At 40.4% G+C, this 15252-nt stretch overlaps 1 protein-coding gene across 2 annotated transcripts in view; it reads right to left on the reverse strand.

Moving 5' to 3' along the window:
- The window catches only part of LOC137651258 (uncharacterized), a 42423-nt gene that overhangs the window by 27020 nt on the left and 151 nt on the right, over nt 1-15252 (reverse strand). The window lies entirely within an intron of this gene.

Here is a 15252-nt window from a genome sequence, read left to right on the forward strand (position 1 = left end):
GGAAAGAATAATGATGGGAATAACATTAAAAGACAGAACAAGAGCAACATGGATACGTGAGCAAACTAAAATAGAGAATATTCTAACTAAATGCAGGAAAACGAAATGAGAATGACAAATAATAGATGGACATTTAGAATAATCGAATGGGTCCCTATTGATTACAAAAGAAGCAGGGGAAGGAAGAGAAGACGGTGGACTGACAAGCTAAGAAAATTTGCAGGTATAGACTGGCGTAGAAAGATCTTAAACAGACAAGAGTGGAATAAAAATGTCTGAGGCTTTTGTCCTGCAGTGGACTAGACATGGCTCTATTGGTTGCTTGGTGTTGTTGTTGTTGTTGATAATGATGCAGCAAAGCGGTTTTAATATATTCTTTAGCCATAAAGCTTAAAAGGGTTGCCCCTAAAACAATTCTAATTAATTGTGATTTTATATAGTTCTCACGAATTATCATTGTTTAGTTGCAACAAATCATAATTAACTTGAATTGAGTGGTTTTACATCCTCGAAAAATTCTTGCTATGATGTATTTAATTTTTCTTAGATATTTCAAAATACCTTTGTTTTATTTCTATCGATTTATAAAGTATATAGTAGAATCTCTTAGCCATAAATTTTCACAAAGAATTTCCATATATTGAAGACAGCATCACTTTTTTCTGTAACACTTCTTCTCGAGAAGTGTTGCTACAGCATGCAGTGGCTTATCTACGGGGTTGTGGTGGCCGATGTGGTAATATCCCTGACTGGTGAACGCCAGATTGGGATTCGAGTCTCGCTCGTTAGCTAAGGATTCTGTAGTAAAAAAAAAAAAATGGGGGGTTTGGGGGAACCTATAGGTCTATCTGCTAAGTCATCAGCAGCCATTGCCTGGCCCTCCTTGGTCCTAGCTTGGGTGGTCAGTCTCTAGGACATTGTCCTGCTTGATAGGGCAAAGTCATTGTCCCTTGCCTCTGTCATTCATGAGTGGCCTTTAAACGTGTTCCCACCCAAAAGTCTGTGTCCGCCCAGGTGACCCCCACCCTTAAGTTGAACTACTTCATTTATGCTAAATATATATCATCTAAAGTGTAGTGTTGTCCACTTTTACCTTGTTGGACCTTCATATCCATCGCAATAGAAAGTGCAGGCCACAGGTTCCTTATAGTTGCATCCAGACAGTATGATATTCTTTTGTGCTCAGAAACTTTTCCTTATAGTTGCGTCCAGACAGTATGATATTCTTTTGTGCTCAGAAACTTTTCCTTACAGTTGCGTCCAGACAGTATGATACTCTTTTGTGCTCAGAAACTTTGGTTTCTAATATAAGAACCTCATCTGAGCTCCTTATAACTGGATTTAAGAAGCCAATCATTTTGAAACGGGATACCATTCCTAAGGCAGGGGAATGGCGGTGTATAATAGGACTGAGTACCGTGCTTCTCATAAATCCTGCTTTGAATCTGGATGCCATGAGGTTCAGGTAATAAAAGTTTGGGCAGGCATAACAACTTCTATTTGTGTTCGATTTACCGGAATCCTGACATGGATGATTCTATCTTTGATTGTCTTCTTACCATTAAGGATAAGATACAAGAAGATGATAGAAAGGCCTCTTCTTGTCTTTGTTGGTCATTTCAATGCTCACCATAGGGATGGGTTAGATTCTGTTTCTCCTACCGAGAGCTTTAGATTTCTCCTCTGAATCAGGGTGTGAGCAAATCATAAGTGAAGCTACTCACAGGTCTGGTAACTGCTTGGACCTCGCATACACCTAGTCCCCTGGCGTTATAACAAGTAAGGTTGGTTCTCCAGTTGGGACATCTGATCATGCCTTGATTTCATTAGTAGTGAAGACTGAACAGCCTGTCTCTGGTGTATGAAATCTCAAGTTGACTGGAATAGGATTTTAGTGATCTTTTTGGCTTGAATTGGTCACAATTGTATAGTAGAGTTGATCCTGTAGTCCCTTTGAATGATAATCTATTCTACATAATTGATAGGCGTATCCCTTCTTGTGTGCTAAGATACCGAGTGAAGGACAAATCCTGGTTCAATGATGACTATAGACGTGCTCATTTTGAGAATCAGGAGGCCTATCATCTTTGGAAGAGTAATAGATCAGATTTGACTTGGAATAACTATACTCAGCTTCGATCTTTTGCTCAGAGAGTTTATGCTTCAACTGAAAAGGAATACAATTTAACCATAAAAGAAACCCTTCCTGGTATAACCCAGGATCATAATTGGTGGATTACCATTAAATCTGCACTCTTTGGTGTATATGCAACAGATCCTCCTTTACTTAAACCAGATGGCTCTGTCACTCACTGTCCAAAGGAAAAGGCAACCCTTTTTGGCGGATGTGTTTGACAGTAAACAGGGTAGTAAGAAACATGATCTTCCTCATTCTTGTTTTCCTGAGGCTAAACTAACTACCTTAGCTTTTCGAGCTCGTAAAATTATAGCTCTCTTGATGGACCTTGATGCCTATGGAAGTGTAGAATCAAATGGTATTTTTCCTTTGTTTTTTATAAAGACAGCAGACTTCTTAGCTCCAAAGTTATCTGTTATTTTGCGCAAGTTAGCAAGAAGGGGAGCTTTTAGCACTTGTTGGAGAATTGGTAATGTTACTCTTCTATGTAAATGTGTTTGTGGTAGCTCAAGTCCCACTGATTACCACCCAATTTCCATAACTCCCATATTATCTAAAGTTTTTGAACTTCTTCTGGCTAAACGTCTTAATAGGTTTGCTGAAGGTAGTCATCTTTTCCCTAGTTTGCAATTTGGTTTTTGTAAAGGCCTTGGAGCATGTGATGCCCTTCTTACAATCTCCAATGCTGTACAGAAATTCCTTGATTGTGGTCAGGAAGTTCTTATGATTGGCCTTGATTTTAGTGCTGCCTTTGACCATGTTAATCATGAGGCCCTTGTTTTCAAACTCAAACAGTTCAGAGTGGGTGGGTCGTTTCTTAGCATTATTGTTGAATTTTAAGTAAGAGATCACATAAAGTTGTTGCTGATGGACACCATGTTTGGCCTAGAAAACAAGCTTGTTGCATATGCAGATGATGCTACACTCTTTGCATCAATTCTGTGACGGTGCCGAGAGAGAGGTTATGACTCAAAGACAGGATGCAATCAACTGAGTTGTTTATTAAAGAACACTCTCCTTTATATACAAAATCTCACAGCAACAAGAATTTTCATGTTCAAATATTGACAATGTTACAGAGGAGAAAAGCAGACATGAATTTTCATATTCGTTTTAGTGCGAGGGAAGAGCGAAGATACAAGCATAATATATACAAAAGGAATTATGTACAATTGTGTGACACACGGTTGGTACATGGCTCCCCCCCTAAAAATGACATACTGTACAAGTTAAATAGGGCGCCCTGATCTAGAGAGGCGAACTGTAGGCGGGTCATCAGGCAGTAGATAAGCAGGTTTTAGACGATCAATGGAGACCCAGTCTTCTTTGCCACGAATGTTTAGTAGGAATGCTTTCGGACTGCGTTGGATCACAAAGAAAGGGCCCGTGTAAGGGGGCGTTAGTGGTGGCTTGGTGGTGTCGTTGCGTAGGAAGACGTGCGTTGCAGAGTGCAAGTCTGTTGGTATGTGATGCTTTGCTGGGGGCTTGTAAGTCTGGCGGCATGGAGTAAATTTTCTCACGACGCGACGTATGCGCTGGAGATCGTCGGAGGAGGTTGTAGAAGGAAAAAATTCGGCAGGGACGACCAACAGGTCACCATACACCATTTCAGCTGCCGAGACGTCGAGGGCGTCTTTAGGAGTGGTCCTTAGTCCCAGGAGGACCCAGGGAAACTGAGTAAACCAGTTGCAATCCTTGCAGTGAGACATCAAAGCTGCTTTGAGGGTGTGATGAAAACATTCAACCATTCCATTGGCAGCGGGGTTGTAGGCCATTGTCTGATGTAGGGTGATGCCCAGGAGATTCGCTAATGATGTTCACAATTGAGAGGTGAAAGTGGTTCCCCTGTCAAAAGTAATATGTTCAGGGATACCAAATCTTGCAATCCATCCAGAGAGTAAGGCAGATGTACATGAGGCGGACGTTGCAGTTTCCATGGGAATGGCTTCAGGCCAACGGGTGGAGCGGTCGATGATGGTAAACAGGTAACGATGTCCTTGTGTTGTGAGTAGGGGGTCTACAACGTCGACGTGAATGTGTGCGAAACGACGCTGAGGTTGAGGAAAGGTGCCCACTCCTGAATCCGTGTGTCGATGTACTTTGGAAGTTTGACATGAAGTACAGGCGCGGACCCAATCCTTAGCATCCTTAGAAATGCCGTGCCAAATGAACTTTGCCTTCAGCAGCTGTGCAGTAGAACGGCACGAGGGATGTGAAAGGCCGTGAATGAAATCAAACACCTGTCGGCGCATGGGAGCAGGAATCCAAGGTCGCGGTCTGCCAGTACTGACGTCACAGAGGAGGGTGGTGTTGGAGTCTTCGAGGAGAAAGTCTTCCCAACGGAGGGATGTGCAGGATGTCCTACATGCTTGATAATCTGGATCCTGTCGTTGGGCTTCAGCCAGGGCGTTGTAATCCAATCCCAGTTGAACGGCAGCCAACGTGTTTCTTGACAGGGCATCGGCAACGGGATTCATTTTCCCAGGGACGTATTGAAGGGTGCAATTGTATTCAGCCACGGCGGAGAGATGTCGGCGTTGCCGGGCGGACCAGGCATCAGACTGTTGAGTAATGGCGTGCACCAGAGGCATGTGGTCTGTGCGAATGACGAAGGGCGTACCTTCTAAGAAATGGCGAAAGTGACGGACAGCCAAGTGCACCGCCAGCAATTCGCGATCGAAGGTAGAATAACCCGATTCTGCCTTGGACAGTTTTCTGCTGAAGAAGGCCAATGGGCGGGGCGAGCCGTTGACCACCTGCTCGAGTATTGCACCAATAGCGACGTTGCTGGCATCGGTGGAGAGAAGGAGAGGGTCATGTGGGATAGGAAAAGTGAGAGCCGCAGCAGTTGATAGGGCCTTCTTTGCATTGCAGAAGGCTGCATCTTGAAGGGGACCCCACTTTAGGTCCTTCGGCTTGCCCTTGAGAGAGGCGTAGAGGGGAGCAAGAATGGCGGCAATGGCTGGCAGAAAACGGTAATAATAGTTGATCATGCCCAAGAATTCCTGCAGAGCTTTGACGGTCGAGGGCACGGGGAAGTTCTCAACGGCTGCTACTTTCTCAGGGATGGGGTGGACACCATCAGGAGTGATGTGGTGCCCTAAGAACGACACTTCGTTGGCGCCAAAGGTACACTTGACGTACCGGACTACAAGGCCGTTTTGTTGCAGGCGGTCGAGCACGATGCGCAGGTGACGGAGGCGTTCCTCTTTTGAGGAGGAGAACACAAGTATGTCGTCCACATAACATACACAGAAAGGGAGGTCCCCTAAGATGCCATCCATGAGATGTTGAAACGTGGCCCCAGCATTACGAAGGCCAAAACAGGAGTAATTGAAGGTGTATGTACCAAACGGAGTGGTGATGGCAGTCTTGGGGATGTCTTCTGGGTTCATAGGCACCTGATAATACCCCTTCAGGAGATCGAGCATAGAGAAAACCTTTGCTTTGTACAGGTAGGAGGTCACGTCGGCAATGTTTGGGAGGGGGTAGTGATCCGGTTCTGTTTGCATGTTCAGGCGCCTGTAATCCCCGCACGGACGGAGGGAGCCGTCTTTCTTCAGAACGATGTGTAAGGGTGACGACCATGGGCTGGAGGCCTTTTGGCAAAGGCCCATTTCCTCCATTTCGGCGAACGTCTGTTTGGCGGCTGCCAATTGTTCCGGTGCCAGACGTCTGAATTTTGCGAAGACTGGGGGTCCCGTCGTCTTGATATGGTGATAAATACCGTGCTTAGCAGGAACCATGGGCGTTTGGCGAAGTTCTGGACGGAAAACTTCCGGGTACGACGTTAGGAGGTGGGCGTAGGCATCCGTGGGTGCGCTGATGTGGAGAGCGAGGTTAGAGGGGGCGGGTTGAAGAGGTGTCGACAAGTACGAGTCTGCGTTGACCAATCATCGGTGGGCGACATCAACCAGAAGGTGGAAATGAGAGAGGAAATCCGCACCGAGGATTGGCATGGTGATGTCAGCAACGAAAAACTCACAATTGAATTTACCGTTTACAAACAATAATGTGAGGTTCTCGTAACTGTAGGTGGGTATCGCAGATCCGTTGGCAGCTACCAAGCGGACATCGGCAGATGTAGACAGACTACGTTGTGTCTTGCAGAGTTTCCTTGGCAAAAGAGAACGACAAGCACCCGTGTCTACCAAAAATCGCACGCCCGTTCCTGCATCCTGTAAAAAGAAAAGATTAGAAACACGGGAGGCCACCGCCACGAGCGATGGCCTACTTACACGTTTTTTGGCCACTGACAATCCTTGGCACATTTCTTCGCAGTTGCCCCGAATCTGAAGTGGTAGTAGCAAAACTGCGGCGGATGGAGGTAGTAAGTGGCTGTAGAAGTCGTTTGTTGGGGCGCGAGCGATTGGTGGGTGGTGGGCGGCTTTGTCTCTGCTTCGGCACGTCATTGTGTGGGCGTGTATGTCCTACGGCATTCATGTCAGCTTCAGTTGACGTTGAATAGGCATCCTCTTCGTCAGGGGTGGAGGCGTTGATGAAAGTCTTGAAGTGGCTGTCCATAAGGGCGTCGGCTTTGTTCATCAAGTCCTTTATGGGTAAACTATCGACATCGGGTATGGCAGCGCGTATAGGTCCGGGTAAACGGCGTATACAAAGGGCACGAAGTAGGTTCACCTCACGAGGAGAGCCGTCTGCGGCAGGTTGAAGGCGAGCGATACCGGTCATTTCCCTGAGGGCAAGCGAAGCCCTTTGGTCCCCCAACGGTTGTTGCGAGAGCTGAAAAAGCTTTGCTACACGGGCGGCATGTGACGGCGAGTACTGCTGCAGAAGGTATATTTTGAGGGCATCATACGCTATTGGCATGTCTCCTTGTTCACAAAGCCAGTCGGATATTTCCGGGAAGGTGTCCTCGGGTATCGCCGCGAGAACATAATCTGCTTTGGTGGCTGAGCGAGTCATGCTGTTGATGTGAAACTGGACCTCTGCGCTGAAACCAAGCAAATGCCTCTCCGCTGGCGAACGGTGAAAGTTTCAATGGGGCGGCCGCAGCGCCAACTGCTGTAGTAGAGTCCGTCATAGTACCAACGATGGAGGGGCGAGGGAAGTGGGGGTGGAAGGCAGTGGGAGCGAGTCGACTTCCGGGGTCACCAATGTGACGGTGCCGAGAGAGAGGTTATGACTCAAAGGCAGGATGCAATCAACTGAGTTGTTTATTAAAGAACACTCCTTTATATACAAAATCTCTCAGCAACAAGAATTTTCATGTTCAAATATTGACAATGTTACAGAGGAGAAAAGCAGACATGAATTTTCGTGTTCGTTTTAGTGCGAGGGAAGAGCGAAGATACAAGCATAATATATACAAAAGGAATTATGTACAATTGTGTGACACACGGTTGGTACAATTCCATCTCCTGAATGTAGATCTGGGGTTGCTGAATTCCTTTATAGAGATCTAGCTAAAATCAGTGTATGGTGCAAATTATGGGGCATGAAGTTGAATCCTAACAAAACTCAAAGTATGATTGTAAGTAGATCAAAGACACTGGATCCTCAACATCCAGATCTCAGCATTGATAATGTTTCTTTGACTCTGTATGACTTAAAATTTTAGGTGTGATTCTCGACAGCAAATTTACTTTTGAGAAACACATTAGGTCTGTGTCTTCTTCAATTGCTCAAAAAATTGGGTTATTGAGAGTCTTTTAAGATTTTCGGTAATCAATCTATTCTTTTGCCTCGTTTCGAGTATTGTTCTTCTGTCTGGTCTTTAACTGCTGATTCTCATCTTGATTTGTTGGATAGGAACTTACGGCCTATTAAATTTCTTATTCCTGATCAAGATACTAATCTCTGGCACCGTCATTCAATTAGCTCGTTATGCATGTTGCATAAGATTTTTTATAATTCGGACCATCCTCTACATTTAGATCTTCCCGGACAGTTCCATCCTGTTCGTAATACTAGGCATAGAATTAATTCTAATAGTCAGGCCTTCTCCATCATGAGGCTCAATACTACACTGTATTCTAGAAGATTTATTCCAGCTGTGGCCAAGTTGTGGAATGATCTAACTAATCGGGTAGTTCTATCGGTAGAACTTCAAAAGTTCAAACTTGCAGCAAATGTTTTTATGTTGAACAGGCTGACATAAGGCTGTTTATCATTTATATACGAAACTTCTGTTTTGGTGTTGTTATAGTTTTTAAAATGTTTTATTAATTATTAGTTATTTCTCTTATAGTTTATTCATTTCCTTACTTTCTTTCCTCACTGGGCTATTTTTTCCTGTTGGATCCCTCGGGCTTATAGCATCTTGCTTTTCCAACTATGGCTGTAGCTTAGCTAATAATAATAATAATAATGATAATAATAATAATAATAATAATAATAATAATAATAATAATAATAATAATAATAATAATAATGGATATCATAATCAAACTGGTAAATAGCAGCAGAAAAGTAGTTTTCACTTATAACATTCAATTATGAATCAATATTTTACCTTTATTATTCTAATAGAATTTTTTTTCTTGATAGTAATTTTCTTTGTTTCGTTTCTTACATTGTTATTTTACTTTATATTTTTATCAGTTTTATTCTTTAAGAATTACTAATAACATACAAGAATATTTGGAATCAAAAACAGACACTTACAATGTTCCTTCATGTTTGCTCATTCGTTATTATCATTACTACCAATTGACAATGGTTGGAAAAGCACAATGCTATCAGCCCAATGGCTCCACCAAGGAAAGTAGCCCAGTGAGGAAAAGTAATGAAGGAATATTGTGATATGTACTGGTGCGCATGTTAAAAGCTTAATATTAATAAGAAATGAAATGTAAAAAATAATCAAAACTGAGAAATACGGAAGAAGGACGGTTGTTTTTAAAGTCTACGTTGAAATGAAAATACCGTACGTTAGCGAAATCCGTTTATTCTTGCTTGCGTTTATATTAAATAATGCTGATTTGAATGAATAGATATTTACGAAATAATATTTTGGCGACAGTTTTTAGCACAGTATTTTACAGTCGATATTTGCATGACTATGTCAGATTTGGATGATGATCAGGTAAATGCTTGCAACCTACATGAAATTATACAATACAATTTAAAACAATTGTTTTAATATAGTAAGAAACTCGATTTTTAACTGTAAATCCTACATTTCTTCCAGTGCACCCGGATATCCACCACGTTCGTATCCTTAATTCAAGCTATTAAAATCAATGTCTTTGTCTGGTATCCGTTGTCTTCTTTACAATTTTGGATAGGATAACATTTCTAGTACCATAACCCCGAGATCTTATTGGTTTTAAATGTCGAATGTTTTTTTTTTCTTTTATTACATATAAAATATCAGTAATAATTCAAAGTTATTAGCAAGTCTGGATTTTCATGTCCATGGTCTCTTCTGCCATTGCTTTCTAAGAACTCTAAGTTTTGAAGAAGAAGAAGAAGAAGAAGAAACCGGGTTTTAATCATACAAGATAACCATCCACGGTTGAGCTAGACCGTGTGGCCATCCATCCTACATCATTGTACTTAAATGTTAACTTTTCATGATAAAGCCTCAGTCATTCAAAAGAGTGTGGCACCGACTATGATTTAGTTCACAAAAAAAATTATAATACACATCAATGGCATTTACTCAAGTGAAGTCCGGTAAGGCTAACAGTAGTTTAGAATGATGGACAGAAGTTTCCTGATTACTGAATGTATAATGACAGTAACTTTGGGTGGGGCGTTGCCCCCGGAAGCAAGCCCCATCCAAGAGGAAAAAATCATATTTATTCATGTGAAAAGTGGCAAGGCTGGAAATTGTATTATTTTATCCTTTGAACTCTCCTACACACTAATTATTCATATGAAAACAGGCAAGGTTAAAATTTGTCTCAAGTGAAAATCGTTTATAATAAAAAAACGTCCACTGTACAAGTATGAAAACAATTTAGATCAATTAGAAATTTCATTGAAACAATAGACCAGCATTGCATTCCTAAATGAAATACTCCAATTGTAGCTATTTCCTCTGGATATCTTTTCATAGCAGCGTTAGTATATTCTAATTTGAATGAAAAATAACAAAATCAACATTTGATCATATACTGATACAAAAAGCAGAATTCTTTACTAACTTGAAAAAAGGAAACATAAGAAATACAATAATGAATAGACGTGTTTCATATTTACTGCAATATCCTCACACAAAATTAACTAGTAATATTATAAAAGCTCAAGGCTTGTCACATATTAAATCCTAATTTGATGCCTCTCAAGTACTTCAGGAAGATGTATTATATCTACTGTAAAATATTTGCAGATGATAATAAACCTGCGTATTTTCTCCTTGTTTTCTCCGCTATTATAAAAAATTATAAATGAAAGATAATGTTAATGATTCATACCTGGTCCTCTTGTGGTACAGAAATATAGTGCTTTAATGTATTTTACTATAAATTGCGAATATTAGCTACTATGGCTTAGAATTTGATCTCAGGTGAAAATAATTTACCGATAGTAGAAAGGGAAATGTTTCATTAATTGTCTTCTTCCTCGGTATTGTCTCTATCCTCACTCCATACACTGCCTGAATCCTCATCCTCCTCAGTCATCATTTGACTCCATCCTCTCCATTTTCAATTTTACTTATAGAGCTGAGATCAGGGTTTCCAGTAAACTATACAGGCTGGAGACCATCCTCAGATTTCATCCAGCCATAGTTTATTGTATTCTCCCCACCAGTAGGATTAATTTCATCAGCTTGTTTCCACATTTTAGCCACAAAATTTGTTCTCTTGATATGCTGAGTAAGCATTTCATAGTATGGAGAGAGGCACAATAACTTCATCCTCACCAGTGGATCTGTTTGCTTACCCCCGGACATACGCAGGAAGGCCTTATACCTTGCTTTATTGATGTATGCGTGCTAACACCATACGGTGCACACATGTAAGAAGCCACGGTGATCATGTCTACTTCTGATGTCATGAAGCGCAAGGGTTTCACATGAATTTCTGCAGTAATTACTTCCAATTACTGAAATATTTTTACCTTTCCAAGTCTGTTAAAAGCTGATGTAAAATTAGGGTACATCAAGTAAGGGCATGAAATCCTATGAGAGCCTCAGTTAGGCCAGAATGCTTTTCTTCAAGTCGAGAAATATGAGAAACGCTGATGTAGTGATGATGGTTAACTGAACCATAGTCTATTATCAATTATATGCAATCTGACCGTCCAATGAGACTAATAAAGATAACCAACACATCAGTGTCAGACGACCTTACCATACTGGACGACCCTGGGAATTTCCCTCACACGAAAAGCAATGAGTGTGTCAATTTCATCATGCTGAGGCTGTAGATGACTTGGCTCATCAACTTCCAACCTCTGTCTCAGTGAACGTAACCTTTGAATATTCACTACCATGTGACACATACAAAACTTTCCTTCCCCAAATTAGCATATATTTTGTGTTTTTTGCATAATAAAGAGTGCAAACTCTTCTTTAAAAGTACTGTTCTTCAGTAAATCTATTCCACTGATCTTTAATTGAAGGGGACATACTTATCAAGCACAAGATGATTGTCTTCCCCTCTAAAGAAGCATACTTTGACAAGCAAATCCCTGGCCACAGTTCCATAAGTTGACTTACTGTAGCAGAGTAGGGTTTTATGTAAGATGCATCCACCGTCAACCACACTTACACTAGCTGGAGGCAGATTGATGTCAGTCAGAAATGTGTCCTGGTTTCCCGCAAGCACCTGAATGAGATTTGCATTGCCTGTCTTGTTGGGAGTTCCATCACTATGAGCAAGGGAGAGGGGCACATCTGCTGCTTCACCATTATCTTTATCTTTTCAAGAACGTTGAGGTTTAGTATTTTCTGTGGCAAACCTTTGCACCTTGTTCGTGTTACAGTTTTCATGAATCTTGAACTCTCTGCTTTATACCGTCTCAAATTTCAATCAATATTCTACTCGCCGCTTCAATGTGCTTAAAATGTAAACTTTTGTTTCTTACTTTGTTTCTTTACCTGATGTAACATTGACTAATTCATGTGGTTACTGTGTATTTGATAGGCTACAGATATTATTAATAACTCTGGCAAGGGTTTCAATATCATTATTGTCCCGCATCACTTCATGGCTGTAAATACCTGGGTGGCTGTACTCCTGAATGAAGGCCTATAACAAGTTGACGTAAATCTGATAAAGCCATACCATGCTGAGTCAAGGTAACAGACCATCTTATGAAGAGAGTATTTTCATTTTCTGAAAGCTGTTATTCCTCTCATAAGCAATGCAACATCCCTGTTAACAGTCTGCTCTAAAGTTAGATGAACTGCACACACCGCTAGAGACTTTGGGGTCCTTTGACTGGCCAGACAGTACTACATTGCACCCTTCTCTCTGATTACGGTTCATTTTCCCTTTGCCTACACATACACCGAATAGTTTGGCCTATTCCTTACAAATTCTCCTCTGCCCTCATACACCTGAGAACACTGAGATTACCAAACAATTCTTCTTCACCTAAGGGGTTATCTACTGCACTGCAATTGTTCAGTGGCCACTTTCCTTTTGGTAAGGGTAGAAGAGACTCTTTAGCTATGGTAAGCAGCTCTTCTAGGACACTCCAAAATCAAACCATTGTTCTCTAGTCTTGGGTAGTGACATAGCCTCTGTACCATGATCTTTCACTGTCTTGGGTTAGAGTTCTCTTGCTTGTGTGTACACTCGGGCACACTATTCTGTCTTATTTCTCTTCCTCTTGTTTTGTTGAAGTTTTTATAGTTTATATAGGAAGTATTTATTTTGGTGTTGTTCTTAAAATGTTTGATTTTTCTTTGTTTCCTTTCCTCACATGGCTACTTTTCCCTGTTGGAGCCCTTGGGCTTATAGAATCTTGCTTTTCCAACTAGGTTTGTAGCTTAGCTAGTAATAATGATAGTACTAATTAAGTATGATTTACTGGTATGTCGGATAGAGATGGCCACTGCCTGTAGAATGCCCAAAGCTGTAGAGTCCATCTGTCAAAGTTAAGTTTTGAAAGGAAAAGAGACCCTATATTGCATAATTTGGCCAATTTAGAGTAAAAAAAGATCTCAACATTATAAAAAGGTTTTGAAAAAGTTCAAACTTGCAGCAAATGTTTTTTTTTTTTTGGTTGAACAGGCTTACATAAGCCTTTTTATAGTTTATATATAAAATATCTGTTTTGATGTTGTTACTGTTTTTTACTTATCTTTTTTTTAATTGTTCATTATTTCTCATATCGTTTATTTATTTCCTTTCCTCACTGGGCTATTTTTCTTTGTTGGAGGCCTTGGGCTCACAGCATCTTGCTTTTCTCACTAGGGTTGTAGCTTAGATAATAATAATAATAATAATAATAATAATAATAATAATAATAATAATAATAATAATAATAATGCACTTCATTGCATCGTTAACGCGCACTGCTCTCTCCAATTCCTAGTGCATTATTATTATTATTATTATTATTAATATTATTATTATTATTATTAATACTTCACCAGCAGGTTTTTAAAGATAGCAGATTCAACAACTTCTTTCATTTCTTATACATCATCAGAGGAATGGAACAATGTTTCTTGCAAGGATATGGCTTCTTCTGTCAAAGCAAAATATACAGCCATACATTGATCTCATGATACACGAATTAAAATATTTTTAGACTTTCAACCTTTCATACAAAGGTGTGCACAGGAGTATGATGGCACAAATCAATTTAATTTTCCACCTTCTCAGTTTTTGTATAGATTACTTTTTGACATGGAGTTAAAAGAACATTGCTATCAATGGCAAGTGCCAACCCAAAATTGTTATTTTGTATTTGAGACAATTTCTAGCCTTGCCTATTTTCGTGTGAATTAATATAAATTTGTAATCCTTGGGTTTGAGTTAGGGTTGGTGTCAGAGTCAAAGCCTCGCCCAAAATGGGTGTCGTTGTCCACTTAGTGTGTAGGAGACCCCAAGGAACAAATTGAGACCGTTTCTAGTCTTGCGCTGATCACATGAATAAATGTGATTTTTTTTCCTCGCGGATGGGGCTTGCTGTCAGGGAGCAACGCCCCACCCAAAGTTACTGTCATTCTCCATTTAGTAGTCAGGAGACTTCTGTGCACCATTCTAAACTACTTTTAGCCTTGCCGGAGTTCACGTGGATAAATACCTCCTTGGACCCCCTACCAAAAATAGGCCTACATTATTATTATAAGGGCCAAGCACGATGCTAAAAATATTGAACCTTTTGTCACCTTCTACATAACCTACATAAATAAAAGCTTTGGGCTCCCACTTTGTGTTAATATCTATTCAAGTATTTGGCCGTCATCTTTGACGGGTCGCGTACGCTACTAAAGGATTTTGGTCAACATAGCCTTGGTATCACCACCATCAGCTTCTTGGGAGAGAAGATTTTAATAACTAATGCTCATAACAAATAATTACATACGAAATAGTATAATTGACAAAGGGGTGTATTCCTTGGTTGTTACTGAAAAAACAAAAAAAAACAGCAAAAATCCTCAACAAGGAAGAATTTGTTGATCGGTTTAGAAAGCAACATAATGATAGCAAGACTCGACTGTTCTGAGTGGTATATTTGCATCATTTTTCTTTTAACAGTCCTTGGTGAATTCTTATGCATTTAAACAAATCTCTGATATATAATGTAGTATGAATACTCTTTAGGAATATAATTCATTCCTAAATTCGGCCAATATTATCAATATATAGTTATTCTTTTTTTATTTTTGTTTGTAGCCTGGAATAGAGCTAAAGGTTATTTCATGGGCCCATGTCAGTTAGTTAATTGTTTTAACGTATGGTCATGTGCTTTCATCAAAACTCAGAAGAAGAAAAAGAAAAAAAAAACTATCCAATCTGCATTCCTTATAAATAAAACATGAAGTGGAGGAGTAAATACCAAGAAGGATATCGTACCACCCCTACAGAGATAACCTAGTGCTACCTGAGTGCAAAACACACCCTCCTCCACATCACAATACAAACGATAGATCCGCTACTAATTACTTCGCATCGTAATTTGTGGCAAACACTCTAATTGACATTGATATTTTCCTCATAGCTCAACGTGATCTACGTTTAATGTAG

This window comes from Palaemon carinicauda, chromosome 12, assembly GCF_036898095.1.
Source record: "Palaemon carinicauda isolate YSFRI2023 chromosome 12, ASM3689809v2, whole genome shotgun sequence".
In the NCBI taxonomy this organism is placed as follows: domain Eukaryota; kingdom Metazoa; phylum Arthropoda; class Malacostraca; order Decapoda; family Palaemonidae; genus Palaemon; species Palaemon carinicauda.